This window comes from Salvelinus namaycush, chromosome 5 (genome assembly GCF_016432855.1).
Source record: "Salvelinus namaycush isolate Seneca chromosome 5, SaNama_1.0, whole genome shotgun sequence".
Taxonomy (NCBI): domain Eukaryota; kingdom Metazoa; phylum Chordata; class Actinopteri; order Salmoniformes; family Salmonidae; genus Salvelinus; species Salvelinus namaycush.
Genome location: NC_052311.1, coordinates 16,826,239 through 16,842,989, shown reverse-complemented (window position 1 = coordinate 16,842,989; position 16,751 = coordinate 16,826,239).

Below are 16,751 nucleotides of genomic sequence, written 5' to 3'. Positions count from 1 at the left end.
TGTAGAGGTACAGTGACCGGTAATCTGCTCTGACAGCTGATGCTTAAAGTTAGAGAGGGATGTAGAAGACTCCAGCTTCAGTGATTTTTGCAATTAGTTTCAATCATTGGCAGCAGAGAACTGGAAGCGAAGGTGGCAAAAGAAAGTGTTGGCTTTGGGGATGACCAGTGAAATATACCTGCTGGAGTGCGTGCTACGGGTGGGTGTTGCTATGGTGACCAGTGAGCTGAGATAAGGCGGGGCTTTACCTAGCAAAGACTTATAGATGACCTGGAGCCAGTGGGTTTGGCGACGAATATGTAGTGAGGGCCAGCCAACGAGAGCATACAGGTCGCAGTAGTGGGTAGTATATGGGGCTTTGGTGACAAAACGGATGGCGCTGTGATAGACTTCATCCAGTTTGCTGAGTAGAGTGTTGGAGGCTATTTTGTAAATGGCATCGCCGAAGTCAAGGATCGGTAGGGTTGGTCAGTTATGAGGGTATGTTTGGCAGCATGAGTGAAGGAGGCTTTGTTGCAAAATAGGAAGCCAATTCTAGATTTAATTTTGGATTGGAGCTTAATGTGAGTCTGGAAGGATAGTTTACAGTCTAACCAGACACCTAGGTATCTGTAGTTGTCCACATATTCTAAGTCAGAACCATCCAGAGTAGTGATGCTAGTCAGGCGGGAGGGTGCGGGCAGCGATCTGTTGAAGAGCATGTATTTAGTTTTACTTGCATTTAAGAGCAGTTAGAGGCCACGGAAGGAGTGTTGTATGGCGTTGAAGCTCGTTTGGAGGTTTGTTAGCACAGTGTCCAAAGAAGGGCCAGATGTATACAGAATGGTGTCGTCTGCGTAGAGGTGGATCTTTATTGAAGACTCATCTCCTCAGTAGGTCCTATGAGTGAGTGTAGTCTGGCCCAGGAGTGTGAAGGTGAACGGAAAGGCACTGGAGCAAAGAACCGCCCTTGCTGTCTCTGGCTGGCCGGTTCCCCTCTCTCCACTGGGATTCTCTGCCTCTAACCCTATTACAAGGGCTGAGTCACTGGCTTACTGGTGCTCTTCCATGCCATCCCTAGGAGGGGTGCGTCACTTGAGTGGGTTGAGTCACTGACGTGGTCTTCCTGTCCGGGTTGGCACCCCCCTTGGGTTGTGCCGTGGGGGAGATCTTCGTGGGCTATACTCGGCCTTGTCTCAGGATGGTAAGTTGGTGGTTGAAGTTATCCCTCTAGTGGTGTGGGGGCTGTGCTTTGCAAAGTGGGTGGGGTTATATCCTGCCTGTTTGGACCTGTCCGGGAGTATCGTTTGACGGGTCCACAGTGTCTCCCAACCCCTCCTGTCTCAGCCTCCAGTATTTATGCTGGAATAGTTTATGTGTCGGGGGGCTACGGTCAGTCTGTTATATCTGGAGTATTTCTCCTGTCTTATCCGGTGTCCTGTGTGAATTTAAGTACGCTCTCTCTAATTCTGTTTCTCTTTTTCTCTTTCTTTCTCTCTTTCTCTCTTTCTTTCTTTCTTTCTTTCTTTCTTTCTTTCTTTCTTTCTTTCTTTCTTTCTTTCTTTCTTTCTTTCTTTCTTTCTTTCATCTCTCGGAGGACCTGAGCCCTAGTACCATGCCTCAGGACTACCGGGCCTGATGACTCCTTGCTGTCCCCAGTCCACCTGGTCGTGCTGCTGCTCCAGTTTCAACTGTATGGAACCCTGACCTGTTCACCGGACGTGCTACCTGTCCCAAACCTGCTGTTTTCAACTCTCTAGAGACAGCAGGAGCGGTAGAGATACTCTAAATGATCGGCTATGAAAAGCCAACTGACATTCACTCCTGAGGTGCTGACCTGCACCCTCTACAGCCACTGTGATTATTATTATTTAACCCTGATGGTCATATATGAACGTTTGAACATCTTGGCCATGTTCTGTTATAATCTCCACCCGGCACAACCAGAAGAGGACTGGCTACCCCTCATAGCCTGGTTACTCTCTAGGTTTCTTCCTAGGTTCTGGCCTTTCTAGGGAGTTGTTCCTAGCCACCGTGCTTCTACACCTGCATTGCTTGATGTTTGGGGTTTTAGGCTGGGTTTCTGTACAGCACTTTGTGACATCAGCTGATGTAAGTAGGGCTTTATGAATACATTTTATTGAAATAAATACATTTGATTGATCAGAGAATCACCAGCAGCAAGAGCAACATCATTGATATACAGTTGAAGTCGGAAGTTTACATACACTAAGGTTGGAGTCATTAAAACAATTTTTTCAACCACTCCACACATTTCTTGTTCACAAACTATAGTTTTAGCAAATCAGTTAGGACATCTACTTTGTGCATGACACAAGTCATTTTTCCAACAATTGTTTACAGACAGATTATTTCACTTATAATTCACTGTATCACAATTCCAGTGGGTCAGAAGTTTATATACACAAGTTGACTGTGCCTTTAAACAGCTTGGAAAATTCCAGAAAATGATGTCATGGCTTTAGAAGCTTCTGATAGGCTAATTGACATCATTTGAGTCAATTGGAGGTGTACCTGTGGATGTATTTTAAGGCCTACCTTCAAACGCAGTGCCTCTTTGCTTGATATCATTGAAAAATCAAAAGAAATCAGCCAAGACCTCAGAAAGAAAATTGTAGACCTCCACAAGTCTGGGTCATCCTTGGGAGCAATTTCCAAACGCCTGAAGGTACCACGTTCATCTATAAATTGTATGCAAGTATAAACAGCATGGGACCACGCAGCCGTCATACCACTCAGGAAGGAGATGCGTTCTGTCTCCTAGAGATAAACGTACGTGTGAAAAGTGCAAATCAATCCCAGAACAACAGCAAAGGACTTTGTGAAGATGCTGGAGGAAACAGGTACAAATGTATCTATATCCACAGTAAAACGAGTCCTATATCAACATAACCTGAAAGGCAGCTCAGCAAGGAAGAAGCCACTGCTCCAAACCGCCATAAAAAAAAGCCAGACTACGGTTTGCAACTGCACATGGGGACAAAGATCGTACTTTTTGGAGAAATGTCCTCTGGTCTGATGAAACAAAAATAGAACTGTTTGGCCATAATGACCATCGTTATGTTTGGAGAAAAAAGGGGGAGACTTGCAAGCCGAAGAACACCATCCCAACCGTGAAGCATGGGGGTGGCAGCATCATGTTGTGGGGGTGCTTTTCTGCAGGAGGGACTGGTGCACTTCACCAAATAGATGGCATTATGAGGCAGGAAAATTATGTTGATATATTGAAGTAACATCTCAAGACATCAGTCAGGAAGTTAAAGCTTGGTGGCAAATGAGTCTTCCTAATGGACAATGACCCCAAGCATACTTCCAAAGTTGTGGAAAAATGGCTGAAGGACAACAAAGTTAAGGTATTTTATCTTTATTTAACTAGGCAAGTCAGTTAAGAACAAATTCTTATTTTCAATGACAGCCTAGGAACAGTGGGTTAACTGCGTTGTTCAGGGGCAGAATGACAGATTTTGACCGTGTCAGCTCGGGGATCTGATCTTGCAACCTTTCGGTTACTAGTCCAATGCTCTAACCACTAGGTTACTGGAGTGGCCATCACAAAGCCCTGACCTCAATCCTATAGAAAATCTGTGGGCAGAACTGAAAAAGCGCGTGCGAGCAAGGAGGCCTACCAACCTCACTCAGTTACACCAGCTCTGTCAGGAGGACTGGACCAAAATTCACCCAATTTATTGTGGGAAGCTTTGAGTGTATGCAAACTTCTGACCCACTGGGAATGTGATGAAAGAAATAAAAGCTGAAATAAATCATTCTCTCTACTATTATTCTGACATTTCACATTCTTAAAATAGAGTGGTGATCCTAAATAACTTAACACAGGGCATTTTTACTAGGATTAAATGTCAGGAATTGTGAAAAACTGAGTTTAAATGTATTTGGCTAAGGTGTATGTAAACTGACCAACATATGCATATCTGTATTCCCAGTCATTTGACATCCATAGATTAGGGCCTAATTAATTAATTTCAATTGACTGATTTCTTTATATGAACTGTAACTTTGTTCAGTGTAGAACTTGGCTGGTCTTCATGCATGAGCCACATTCTTATTATTTGGAGGCCCAAAGAAGTAAACATGTCATTTTAGATTCATTTAATAAAGGTAATAAACACATGTGGTATGGGATTGTACAATCTTTTTGGTGTATCATACTGATTTCACATCATAGCTGGTCTCTATGAGCCATGTTCCTATTCCTTAGAGGACCAAATAAGTAAAGGACGTCATTTAAACTTCTTTTGTAATAAACACATGTGGTATTGCATTGTGTAAGATGTCATTATAAATACAGCATTCACGCCCAGGGTGATATTCAAGGAAATAACATTTAAAGCAAGTGAATTATGCTAATGGCTGGCAAATTGTACTTATAATTACCTCTTGAAAGTAAAAGAGTGATATGAAATATATAATTGTATAATTATCAAGGCCATTAGACAGCCCACTAACAAGCACTTTGCAGGTTTGATCAAATTAAGGATTTTAGGCAATTTAATATAATCTCAACTGTTTACCTGCACCTCTAACTCAGAATCTTTCCCCATGGTAAATCTAATCAGAACTAACACGAAAGTATAACACGCTTATTGAGAACTCAGCCATACATGTCCACATCTGCCACGCCATATTTCTATGGGCCGCATTTGGGTCCTCTGTCATCTTTTATTAATTAATTAACAAGCTGTCTCTCTTTACACTGTGAGCCTTAATGAAACGACTCATTTGTATTTATGCACAGTGGTCCTTTGATTGATACAGTCCTTAGTGGGTAATTTGAGACTACTGTATTGAATGTGTGCTAGCACAAAGAGAAATCACCCGGGCGACTCGAAAGGCAAATCAAAATAGATTGTGACTCTTGCGTTATACATCAGGAGAACACCCGGGAAGGTTAACCTGTTCAACTCTGATTGGTTAATTTGAAAAAACAAACAAACATCTTTGGTATCTTGGGCTCTGTTATAGTCACATTGTTTCTGAATCCTACATTTCTTATCTTTTCATTTATTTTTTATTTTATTTTACCTTTATTTAAACTAGGTAAGTCAGTTAAGAATAAATTATTATTTACAATAACGGCCTACCCCGGCCAAACCCTAACCCCAGGTGATGCTGGGCAAATTGTGCGCCGCCCTAACTTTCCAACAGTACTATTGTGTGTTTGTAGGACTAGTTTTGAAACCCGAAATGTACTTCATAAGGGTGGTATACAATATTATGCGTCGTTTAGAAAATGCCACTGGGGCGTGTGTCAAAGTTTATGAGGTTTTTAAGATGGTCTAGTCATCTGGCCACCTCAGAGGGAACTCTCAGTAGGAACAAAAACAGGTTGGTTCTGTTAACAAAAATCACTGCTCAAATCTCACACACGAATGACAGGAGAACATCCAAAAGCCCTGCGACCATGAAATCCACGCTGCTACATGTATGACAGTTTGTTAAATAAGTGCCCAAGCTATCATCCCCTTCCTCTGAAATGTGTATGAAAACCACTAAATGGTCTGCCAGCCTGTACTCACTGGGCCTCTCTAAAGTGTGATTTTCCTTGGGTGTCTTGCTGAGTTATGAGCCATTGTCGGTGGAAAACAGTGGTGAGAATGCACTGTGACCTGGAGTAGAGCGGGAGAAAGGGAGAAGGCTGTTCACCTGGTGCCCCGCTTCACTGCAGCGAATAATGAAGTAGCAGGATTGTGCCTCGGTGAATCCTCCCTCCTCACAGTACAGTCTATCTCCTGTAGATAACCCCCTCCAAGCAACTCCACAGCCATTCATTCTACTCCACAGCCTAATAAGCCATAATTTCCCTCTGAGCAAACTAAGAGCACTTAGTGTCAACATAAAACCTATCTGTTAGTTTTTAAAGCTGCCGTCTGCGAGACCAAAGTCCCAGGGACTTCTCTTACTTACTTTCTGCAAGCCCTTTGATGCCCCTTAGGGTTTGACTTAGAGAGGGAGTGAAGGCAAAATACAGCTAGAAATAGTTCCGACCATGTACACCATGCAGCAAGACTCCTATCTACTGGTTCATAACATTTTAAAGACACCAAATTATCTTTCCTCTCAAACATTCCTTCTCAATGTACCCACAGAAAAGCCAGTAGAAAAACACTAAATGTGCTAGTATGTTTTATAATGGTTTCTTTACAGACTTCTTCCATACATGCTCACACATCATTATAATTGCTTTACCAGTTCATTTTCACTGAATTAATTTGTCACATGTAAGTACTGTAAATGACCAATGAAGAAGAACACTCCGAGCAGAATTACCAGAGCATTTCTCCAGGGATTTCACGTAGCCTATCTAGAGTTAAATATCCCCAGTGAAAACGCTTCGTTTACTCCCATATGGACGGTTGTGGGGCAGCAGAACAGCTCTATAAAGCCTATATGGCTATGTCATTATGACATATATGATGAAGACCTGATGTAAAAGTGCAGGTACATATAGTCATACAGTCATCCTTGGGAATGTGTAATGTAACGATAATGTGGTGTTCAACGTGCCACCTCTAATGTGACTTCATATATGAAAGGGCTACTGGGCCGTCAGGGATTAGGAGAAGAGATGGATTAAGTTGTTATAAAATGATCATTTAAATAAAAATGTTTTTAAAAAGGGCTGATGGACAGGAAACAATTGAAACAATTGATAAGCAAGACAGCACTTAATCGTGGACAGAGTCGACTTTTCTGTGAAGTGTCCGTGTTATCATTCTCTTGTTAGGGATTAAAGGAATGCTAATATATGCTTTAAAGTGTTGATGCCGAGGCCTGGCTAAGAGCGGGGAATTATGGGAACAGGAAAAGATGTGCAAGGTCCTTTGAGAGGATTACTGTACTGTATTTAGTCAAAGGTCCTGTAACCCAGGTGCCTCAGCCTCTCAACAGCCTCTGAAGCCTAGGTCAATCTTTCCTTTGATTAAGCCATTGCTGCCTGCTTGTCTCCACTTCCAGCACTGGCGATCAAAAGACACTTTAGGGAAAAAGCGAAGGAGCAAAACTTTCCCCTCCTACAAATTCGCTAATACACCCAGATTAACGTTACAAATCCAGAGCGTCCGTAGATGACACGAACATTGTTCCTGGCAGTCCCCCTGTGCGATTGCTATATTCCCCTCCCCCCACTTCAGAAAATGTATTAGGGGATTTGTGTTCCTAATGACACCTGGCCCCTGCCACTGGAGCAGTGTAAATAATCCCATCACTGAGCCCAACCTCATCAGCGACAGGGTAATCCCTTGTTTAAGGCAGTTACACCAACCCCACCCATTAATTCCCCCTTCATAAGGACGCAGCTTAGCATACATTACCCAGTTATGATTTGGTGAAGGAAATGGAACGCTCGCAGCCAGGCTGGGGGAGCTAGTTCTCTCTCTCCTACCTCTCTTTTTCGGTTCCAGGAAGAACATGTCACCTCGCTTTGCTTCATAAAGGGCTCAGCCACATGACAGCCATTTTCAGAAACGCCAGAGAAACGCCAGAGTTAAAAATGTAAAACTCTCCGGTCGGTGACATATTGGGACAGAGTTAAGGCCGTGATAAATCAGGCAAAGGCAAAGGGATTTAGTCCTCAGAAAGAAATGTTAAGAGGAGTGGAGGAGTCAGACAGGGAGCTAGTGTAGGATCCTGTGAAAACTGTTCTGCCCATAGAGGACATAGTTACAGTGTTTTTGTACTTACAACTTTAGGAGTGCCTCTGAAAAGCCTGACAGTGTGGTTTTTTAGATTAAAGTCTACCGACACAAACTGTGCTATGGTCCATGCTTGAGAAAAACTAAAACCTACACACAGAAATGTTACCATGAAGACAGAGCCGTGGCTCTGAGAAGCCTGGACAACATGATGTTTCAGATTAAAGTCTATGGACCTGGTAACAATTTACATTTAGTTACTCTTATACCTGTGTAGTAACTCTGTAATTACTACAATAACAATATTGCTGTTACATAGAAGTTTAGTAATGGCAGAGGAATAAGGTACTGGAATAGTTCTGTCACTGGAACAGTTGAAATTTATACATATCATACACCAATTTTTTTTTTTTTACCTTTATTGAACAAATTCTTATTTTCAATGACAGCCTAGGAACAGTGGGTTAACTGCCTTGTTAAGGGGCAGAACAAAACATTTTTACCTTGTCAGCTCAGGGATTCGATGTTGGAATCTTCTGGTTACTAGTCCAATGCTCTAACCACTAGGCTACCGGCCTTCCCAATCTCACAGAGCTTGGAAATTGACCAGAATTAACCAGCGATGGGGAGTAGTGAACTACATGTAGTTCAACTCGTAACTTAAGTACCTTTTCCAGTATCTTGGGGGTAGCAAAAATAAGCAAAAATATGGGTGAAGTAGTCAAGCGATGCCTTTCTATTTTAGCATCAGACCTGCCTAATTCTCACTTCAAACATAATTTTTGTGTTTAATAGACTAAATTACATATTCTGTTAACATATGACCTCAAAGTGATCTGTTTTTAGTCTATGACATTTCAGATTTACATATGATACTTTTTCACAAAGTAGTTTAATGTAGTGAACTACATTTTTTGTAGGGGTAGCTTTAGTGTAGCTTAACTTATTTCAGTGTGAAGCAATTGGTAGCTTGGTAAACTATCTTTTCAGAGTAGCTTCACCAACACTGGAATTAAATTGCTTTGAGATACTTATTTTGTAACATGCCCCTTTTGATTTGTCACTCAGTCGATATATCTCCATAACACCCTGCCCCCCCCCCCCCCCCCCCCCCGATGAATTGGCTGGAGCTTGATATTCATTTCTTATATTACGCCTAAATTGCTTTACTTTTTCCCGCTAAATGAGAAGAGAACTCTAAATAACGGGAACATTCCAGGAGTGGGTTTCAATAAGGCAAAGTACAGACTGGTTAGCATGCACTTCAGAAGGGAGAGATGGTTCACAGTGCTCGTCCTTTAATGAATACAAATGATTGTGGGAAAGGTATCATTATGTGTCATGTGTCACATTATTCTTCCTACTCAACAAAGAGGTTTTAATGCATCCCCACACTTTTATCCTGGAAGATGAAGGCTTGGCACACAGAGTCAGCGTAAGAAGTAAAAACGGTGAGATGGTTCCATTGCAGGAGGCAGTGTGGAGGGAAATAGAGAGTCTTCAACGTGTATATCCACGTTTTAAGCACGAAGAAGAGGAATGGGGGGAGAGAGAGGGTGAAGGAGAAGGAGAGAAAGACAGGAGAGAGAGAAGGAGTGGGTAAGAGGGAAGAGAGAGATGTTTCTAAACAGGAAGGGAAGGAAGCAGTATGAATTTAATTGCCTGAGAAATGTGCTATGAATATACCAATTGGCATCACCAGAGGAAACACTAAACCTACTGTTAATGGATTTACATGGCATAAGCCCACGCAATGAATGCATAGAATATTCAGAGGATGACATCTGGGACATGCTAAGTGATAGTGTCACGAACGTCGTCAGGGTGGAAATGACTGGACCAAGGTGCAGCGTGGTGAGCATACATTTTCACTTTATTTTGAATGTCGCCAACAAAACAAGAAACAACAGAAACGACTGTGACGCTGACTAGGGCTATACAGGCCACTAACACAGACACCTACCCACAACTAAGGTGGAAAAACAGGCTGCCTAAGTATGATTTCAAATCAGAGACAACGATAGACAGCTGTCCCTGATTGAGAACCATATTGAGAACCAAAACATAGAAACAGAAAACATAGAAATAAAGAAACTAGAATGCCCACCCTAGTCACACCCTGGCCTAACCAAAATAGAGAATAAAAGCCTCTCTATGGCCAGAGCGTGACAGATAGTATCATGGCTGAACATGACAATCCATATTATCATACCTTAATTTCTATGAACATATTTTATATGTTCTTTCAGAAAGCTTTTTAAAAACCTATCCTTAGGAGAGACAATGTTGGATAAAATATATGTTTTGCAGAAGAATCTAAACTGGCAGAGAAACTTGATTAATTGGATAACACTGTTTTACATGGACCCTTGAGTACAGCCCTGAGGCACATCCGAGAAATGTGCAATACAAATACGCTACCTTTAAAAGAGCTCACCTTGACCCTCAAATGGAAGGAAAAACTTTGAGCCAAGCTGACATCATGTGGTCCACATATCCTTGGTCCGGTGAACTCACATTGAATAGTCTGCTTCGGATTTGTGAATATTGACGATACATTTTAGGTAGCTGTGAAATGTGGAATGCTTTGTAAACTGTCAATGCCATTTCAAATATTCTCAATTAAAAGTTTCATTGTTGTACAACACTCATTGAGAGCTAACTTGATAAAACCATGCCCAAAGACTAGGTCGACATTATGTTTAATCTTGTGATAGGCCATCTTTTTTTTAAACTGTTGAACTACTGATGTTTTTTTTACAGGTGTGTCACTTTCAAGAAATGTTAGAAATACTACAAGAAAGACTATCATCCAACTATAAAAAAAGAGGGATAGTCACAAATGTTTTTGTACAGGCTCACTGTAGAAATTGCCTTAATGTATGACCATGAACTAAATCATTGCTGTAACAAATATACATGTACAGTCGGCTACTCTCACTGTTGTTGTGAAACCTGTTAGATAGCATACTGACAAACCTACTCTTGCTATCTTTTGGGGTCCTAGGCCTGCTTACAGTAACTGGTCCGTATCCTGATAGAAATGTGTGCATTTAACATGTAAGTAAGTACAAGCGCACATGTTGTTGTCCCAGACAGCCTACACACAAGGGACTATGTACAGTACATTCCTAACACTGCTGAGAACATATTTATATCAACATTGACTCATCTCACACTTTAATAACACAATGTTCTTCAGACATATTGTATATAATGTCATCTAACTTCAGTATCTGTGTTCTGATGCCGTGCTGTAAAAAACAACAACATATGTTGTTTGTTCTCAACCGATACAGTGTGTGTGTGTATTATCCAGGGTGTGGGGTGTATTGTCAAGTGTGTGTTGTGTAATATCCAGTGTGTGGTATGTATTATCCAGTGTGTGCTGTGTATTATCCAGTGTGTGGTGTGTATTATCCAGTGTGTGGTGTGTGGTTTGTATTATCCAGTTTGTGGTGTATATTATCCAGATTGTGATGTGTATTATCCAGTGTGTGGGGTGTATTATCCAGTGTGTGTTGTGTAATATCCAGTGTGTGGTATGTATTATCCAGTGTGTGCTGTGTATTATCCAGTGTGCGGTGTGTATTATCCAGTGTTTGGTGTATATTATTGCTCCCAGACAGACTAAATAACTTTTTTGCTCGCTTTGAGGACAATACAGTGCCACTGACACGGCCCGCTACCAAAACCTGCGGGCTCTCCTTCACTGCAGCCGAGGTGAGTAAAACATTTAAACGTGTTAACCCTCGCAAGGCTGCAGGCCCAGACGGCATTCCCAGCCGCGTCCTCAGAACATGCGCAGACCAGCTGGCTGGTGTGTTTAAGGACATATTCAATCAATTCTTATCCCAGTCTGCTGTTCCCACATGCTTCAAGAGGGCCACCATTGTTCCTGTTCCCAAGAAAGCTAAGGTAATTGAGCTAAATGACTACCGCCCCGTAGCACTCACTTCCGTCATCATGAAGTGCTTTGAGAGACTAGTCAAGGACCATATCACCTCCACCCTACCTGACACCCTAGACCCACTCCAATTTGCTTACCGACCCAATAGGTCCACAGACGACGCAATCGCAACCACACTGCACACTGCCCTAACCCATCTGGACAAGAGGAATACCTATGTGAGAATGCTGTTCATCGACTACAGCTCAGCATTTAACACCATAGTACCCTCCAAACTCGTCATCAAGCTCGAGACCCTGGGTCTCGACCCCGCCCTGTGCAACTGGGTCCTGGACTTCCTGACGGGACGCCCCCAGGTGGTGAGGGTAGGTAACAACATCTCCACCCCGCTGATCCTCAACACTGGGGCCCCACAAGGGTGTGTTCTGAGCCCTCTCCTGTACTCCCTGTTCCCCCACGACTGCGTGGCCATGCACGCCTCCAACTCAATCATCAAGTTTGCGGACGACACTACAGTGGTAGGCTTGATTACCAACAACGACGAGGCGGCCTACAGGGAGGAGGTGAGGGCCCTCGGAGTGTGGTGTCAGGAAAATAACCTCACACTCAACGTCAACAAAACAAAGGAGATGATTGTGGACTTCAGGAAACAGCAGAGGGAGCACCCCCCTATCCACATCGACGGGACAGTAGTGGAGAAGGTGGAAAGTTTTAAGTTCCTCGGTGTACACATCACGGACAAACTGAATTGGTCCACCCACACAGACAGCGTTGTGAAGAAGGCGCAGCAGCGCCTCTTCAACCTCAGGAGGCTGAAGAAATTCGGCTTGTCACCAAAAGCACTCACAAACTTCTACAGATGCACAATCGAGAGCATCCTGTCGGGCTGTATCACCGCCTGGTACGGCAACTGCGCCGCCCACAACCGTAAGGCTCTCCAGAGGGTAGTGAGGTCTGCACAACGCATCACCGGGGGCAAACTATCTGCCCTCCAGGACACCTACACCACCCGATGTCACAGGAAGGCCAAAAAGATCATCAAGGACAACAACCACCCGAGCCACTGCCTGTTCACCCCGCTATCATCCAGAAGGCGAGGTCAGTACAGGTGCATCAAAGCAGGGACCGAGAGACTGAAAAACAGCTTCTATCTCAAGGCCATCAGACTGTTAAACAGCCATCACTAACATTGAGTGGCTGCTGCCAACATACTGACTCAACTCCAGCCACTTTAATAATGGGAATTGATGGAAATTATGTAAAAATGTATCACTAGCCACTTTAAACAATGCCACTTAATATAATGTTTACATACCCTACATTACTCATCTCATATGTATATGTATATACTGTACTCTATATCATCTACTGCATCTTGCCATCTTTATGTAATACATGTATCACTAGCCACTTTAAACTATGCCACTTTATGTTTAATTACCCTACATTACTCATCTCATATGTATATACTGTACTCTATACCATCTACTGCATCTTGCCTATGCCGTTCTGTACCATCACTTATTCATATATCTTTATGTACATATTCTTTATCCCTTTACACTTGTGTGTATAAGGTAGTAGTTGTGGAATTGTTAGGTTAGATTACTTGTTGGTTATTACTGCATTGTTGGAACTAGAAGCACAAGCATTTCGCTACACTCGCATTAACATCTGCTAACCATGTGTATGTGACAAATAACATTTGATTTGATTTGATATTATCCAGTTTGTGCTGTGTATTATCCAGATTGTGGTGTGTATTATCCAGTGTGTGGTGTGTATTATCCAGTTTGTGGTATGTATTATCCAGATTGTGATGTGTATTATCCAGTGTGTGGTGTGTTTTATCCAGTGTGGGGTGTGTATTATCCAGTTTGTGGTATGTATTATCCAGATTGTGATGTGTATTATCCAGTGTGTGGTGTGTATTATCCAGTGTGTGGCGTATTTTATCAATAAAAGGATTCAAAATCCAACACTGCTTGTTTAAGTAATAATGCAAAACTCCAAGAGATACACAGAGACAGACTCCGAGAGATACACGGAGACAAACTCAGAGAGATACACGGATAGAACAAATGGTTGCCACTAGAGTCCAACAAGTACATGGGGAAAATGTGTGCTTGTTAGAACAAACATAGACATCAAAAGGCTAACCTCTGCATTGATTACAGCAGCCATTACAGCACTGCCATGTTTCAGCACTAATAAACTAACGCCTTGGTAAAAGGTTGACGGATAAAAAGACACTCAGATTAGAATTCATTGTACGTGAGATGCATTTTGAGGTTGTTTGGTTCAAATAAGTTCAACATTTAAGAAATATGTCTGATTGTTTTGGTAGAATACATGACATTACAACTCTGCCATAATAAAACACATACAGCTGAAGTCGGAAGACTACATACACCTTAGCCAAATACAGTAGTGGCCAAATGTTTTGAGAATGACACAAATATTAATTTCCACAAAGTCTGCTGCTTCAGTGTCTTTAGATATTTTTGTCAGATATTACTATGGAATACTGAAGTACAATTACAAGCATTTCATGAGTGTCAAAGGCTTTTATTGACAATTACATGAAGTTGATGCAAAGAGTCAATATTTGCAGTGTTGACCCTTCTTTTTCAAGACCTCTGCAATCTGTCCTGGCATGCTGTCAATTAACTTCTGGGCCACATCCTGACTGATGGCAGCCCATTCTTGCATAATCAATGCTTGGAGTTTGTCATAATTTGTGGGTTTTTGTTTGTCCACTCGCCTCTTGAGGATTGACCACAAGTTCTTAATGGGATTAAGGTCTGGGGAGTTTCCTGGCCATGGACCCATAATATCGATGTTTTGTTCCCCGAGCCACTTAGTTATCACTTTTGCCTTATGGCAAGGTGCTCCATCATGCTGGAAAAGGCATTGTTCCTCGGAGGATGTGTTGGTACCATTCTTTATTCATGGCTGTGTTCTTAGGCAAAATTGTAAGTGAGCCCACTCCCTTGGCTGAAAAGCAACCCCACACATGAATGGTCTCAGGATGCTTTACTGTTGGCATGACACAGGACTGATGGTAGAGCTCACCTTGTCTTCTCCGGACAAGCTTTTTTCCGGATGCCCCAAACAATCGGAAAGGGGATTCATCAGAGAAAATTACTTTACCACAGTCCTCAGCAGTCCAATCCCTGTACCTTTTGCAGAATATCAGTTTGTCCCTGATGTTTTTCCTGGAGAGAAGTGGCTTCTTTGCTGCCCTTCTTGACACCAGACCATCTTCCAAAAGTCTTCGCCTCACTGTGCGTGCAGATGCACTCACACCTGCCTGCTACCATTCCTGAGCAAGCTCTGTACTGGTGGTGCCCCAATCCCGCAGCTGAATCAACTTTAGGAGACGGTCCTGGCGCTTGCTGGACTTTCTTGGGCGTCCTGAAGCAATCTTCACAACAATTGAACCGCTCTCCTTGAAGTTCTTGATGATCCGATAAAAGGTTGATTTAGGTGCAATCTTACTGGCAGCAATATCCTTGCCTGTGAAGCCCTTTCTGTGCAAAGCAATGATGATGGCACGTGTTTCCTTGCAGGTAACCATGTTTGACAGAGGAAGAACAATGATTCCAAGCACCACCATCCTTTTGAAGCTTCCAGTCTGTTATTCAAACTCAATCAGCATGACAGAGTGATCTCCAGCCTTGTCCTCTTCAACACTCACACCTGTGTTAACGAGAGAATCACTGACATGATGTCAGCTGGTACTTTTGTGGCGGGGCTGAAATGCAGTGGAAATGTTTTTGGGGGGATTCAGTTCATTTGCATGGCAAAGAGGGACTTTGCGATTAATTGCAATTCATCTTATCACTCTTCATAACATTCTGGAGTATATGCATATTGCCATCATACAAACTGAGGCAGCAGACTTTGTGAAAATTTATATTTATGTCATTCTCAAAACTTTTGGCCACGACTGTACATTTAAATTCAGTTTTTCACAATTCCTGACATTTACTCCGAGTAAAATTCCCTGTCTTAAGTCAGTTAGGATCACCACATTATTTTAAGAATGTGAAATGTCAGAATAATTGTAACGGCAGCCTTCCCTCTCTTCACTAGAAGAGGGGGTGTAACAGGGATCAGACCAACACGCAGCGTAGCCAATGCTCAACATGTTTAATACGAACGATAAACGTGAACACTTAACAAATACAAAATAATAAATGTGGCAAACCGATACAGTCCTAGCTGGTGCATAGAAAACACAAAGACAGGAAACAACCACCCACAAATCCCCAACACAAAACAAGCCACCTATATATGATTCCCAATCAGGGACAACGATTGACAGCTGCCTCTGATTGAGAACCATATTAGGCCGAACACAGAAACAGACAAACTAGACACACAACATAGAATGCCCACCCAGCTCACGTCCTGACCAACACTAAAACAAGCAACACACAAGAACTATGGTCAGAACGTGACAGTACCCCCCTCCTGAGGTGCGGACTCAGAACGCACCCCCTAAAACTCAAGGGGAGGGTCTGGGTGGGCATCTGTCCGCGGTGGCGGCTCCGGCGCAGGACGAGGCCACCACTCCACCATTGTCTTTGTCCCCCTCCTTTGCGTCCTTTGAGTGGCGACCCTCACCCCCGACCTTGGCCTAGGAATCTTCACCAATGTCCCCACTAGATTGAGGAGACAGCTCAGGACAGAGAGGTAGCTCAGGACAGAGAGGTAGCTCAGGACAGAGAGGTAGCTCAGGACAGAGGGGCAGCTCCGGACTGAAGGGCAGCTCCGGACAGAGAGGCAGCTCTGGACTGAAGGGCAGCTCCAGACTAATGGCAGCTCCGGACTGAGGGGCAGCTCCGGGCTGAGGGGCACCTCCGGGCTGAGGGGCAGCTCATGACTGGAGGGCAGCTCATGACTGGAGGGCAGATCATGACTGAAGGGCAGCTCATGACTGGAGGGCAGCTCATGACTGGAGGTCAGCTCATGACTGGAAGGCAGCTCATGACTGGCGGCCGGCTCTGGCAGCTCCTGACTGGCGGGCGGCTCTGGCGGCTCCTGACTGGCGGGCGGCTCTGGCGGCTCCTGACTGACGGACGGCTCTAGCGGCTCCTGACTGACGGACGGCTCTAATGGCTCGGGACAGACGGGCGGCTCTGACGACTCGGGACAGACGGACGGCTCATATGGCGCTGGGCAGG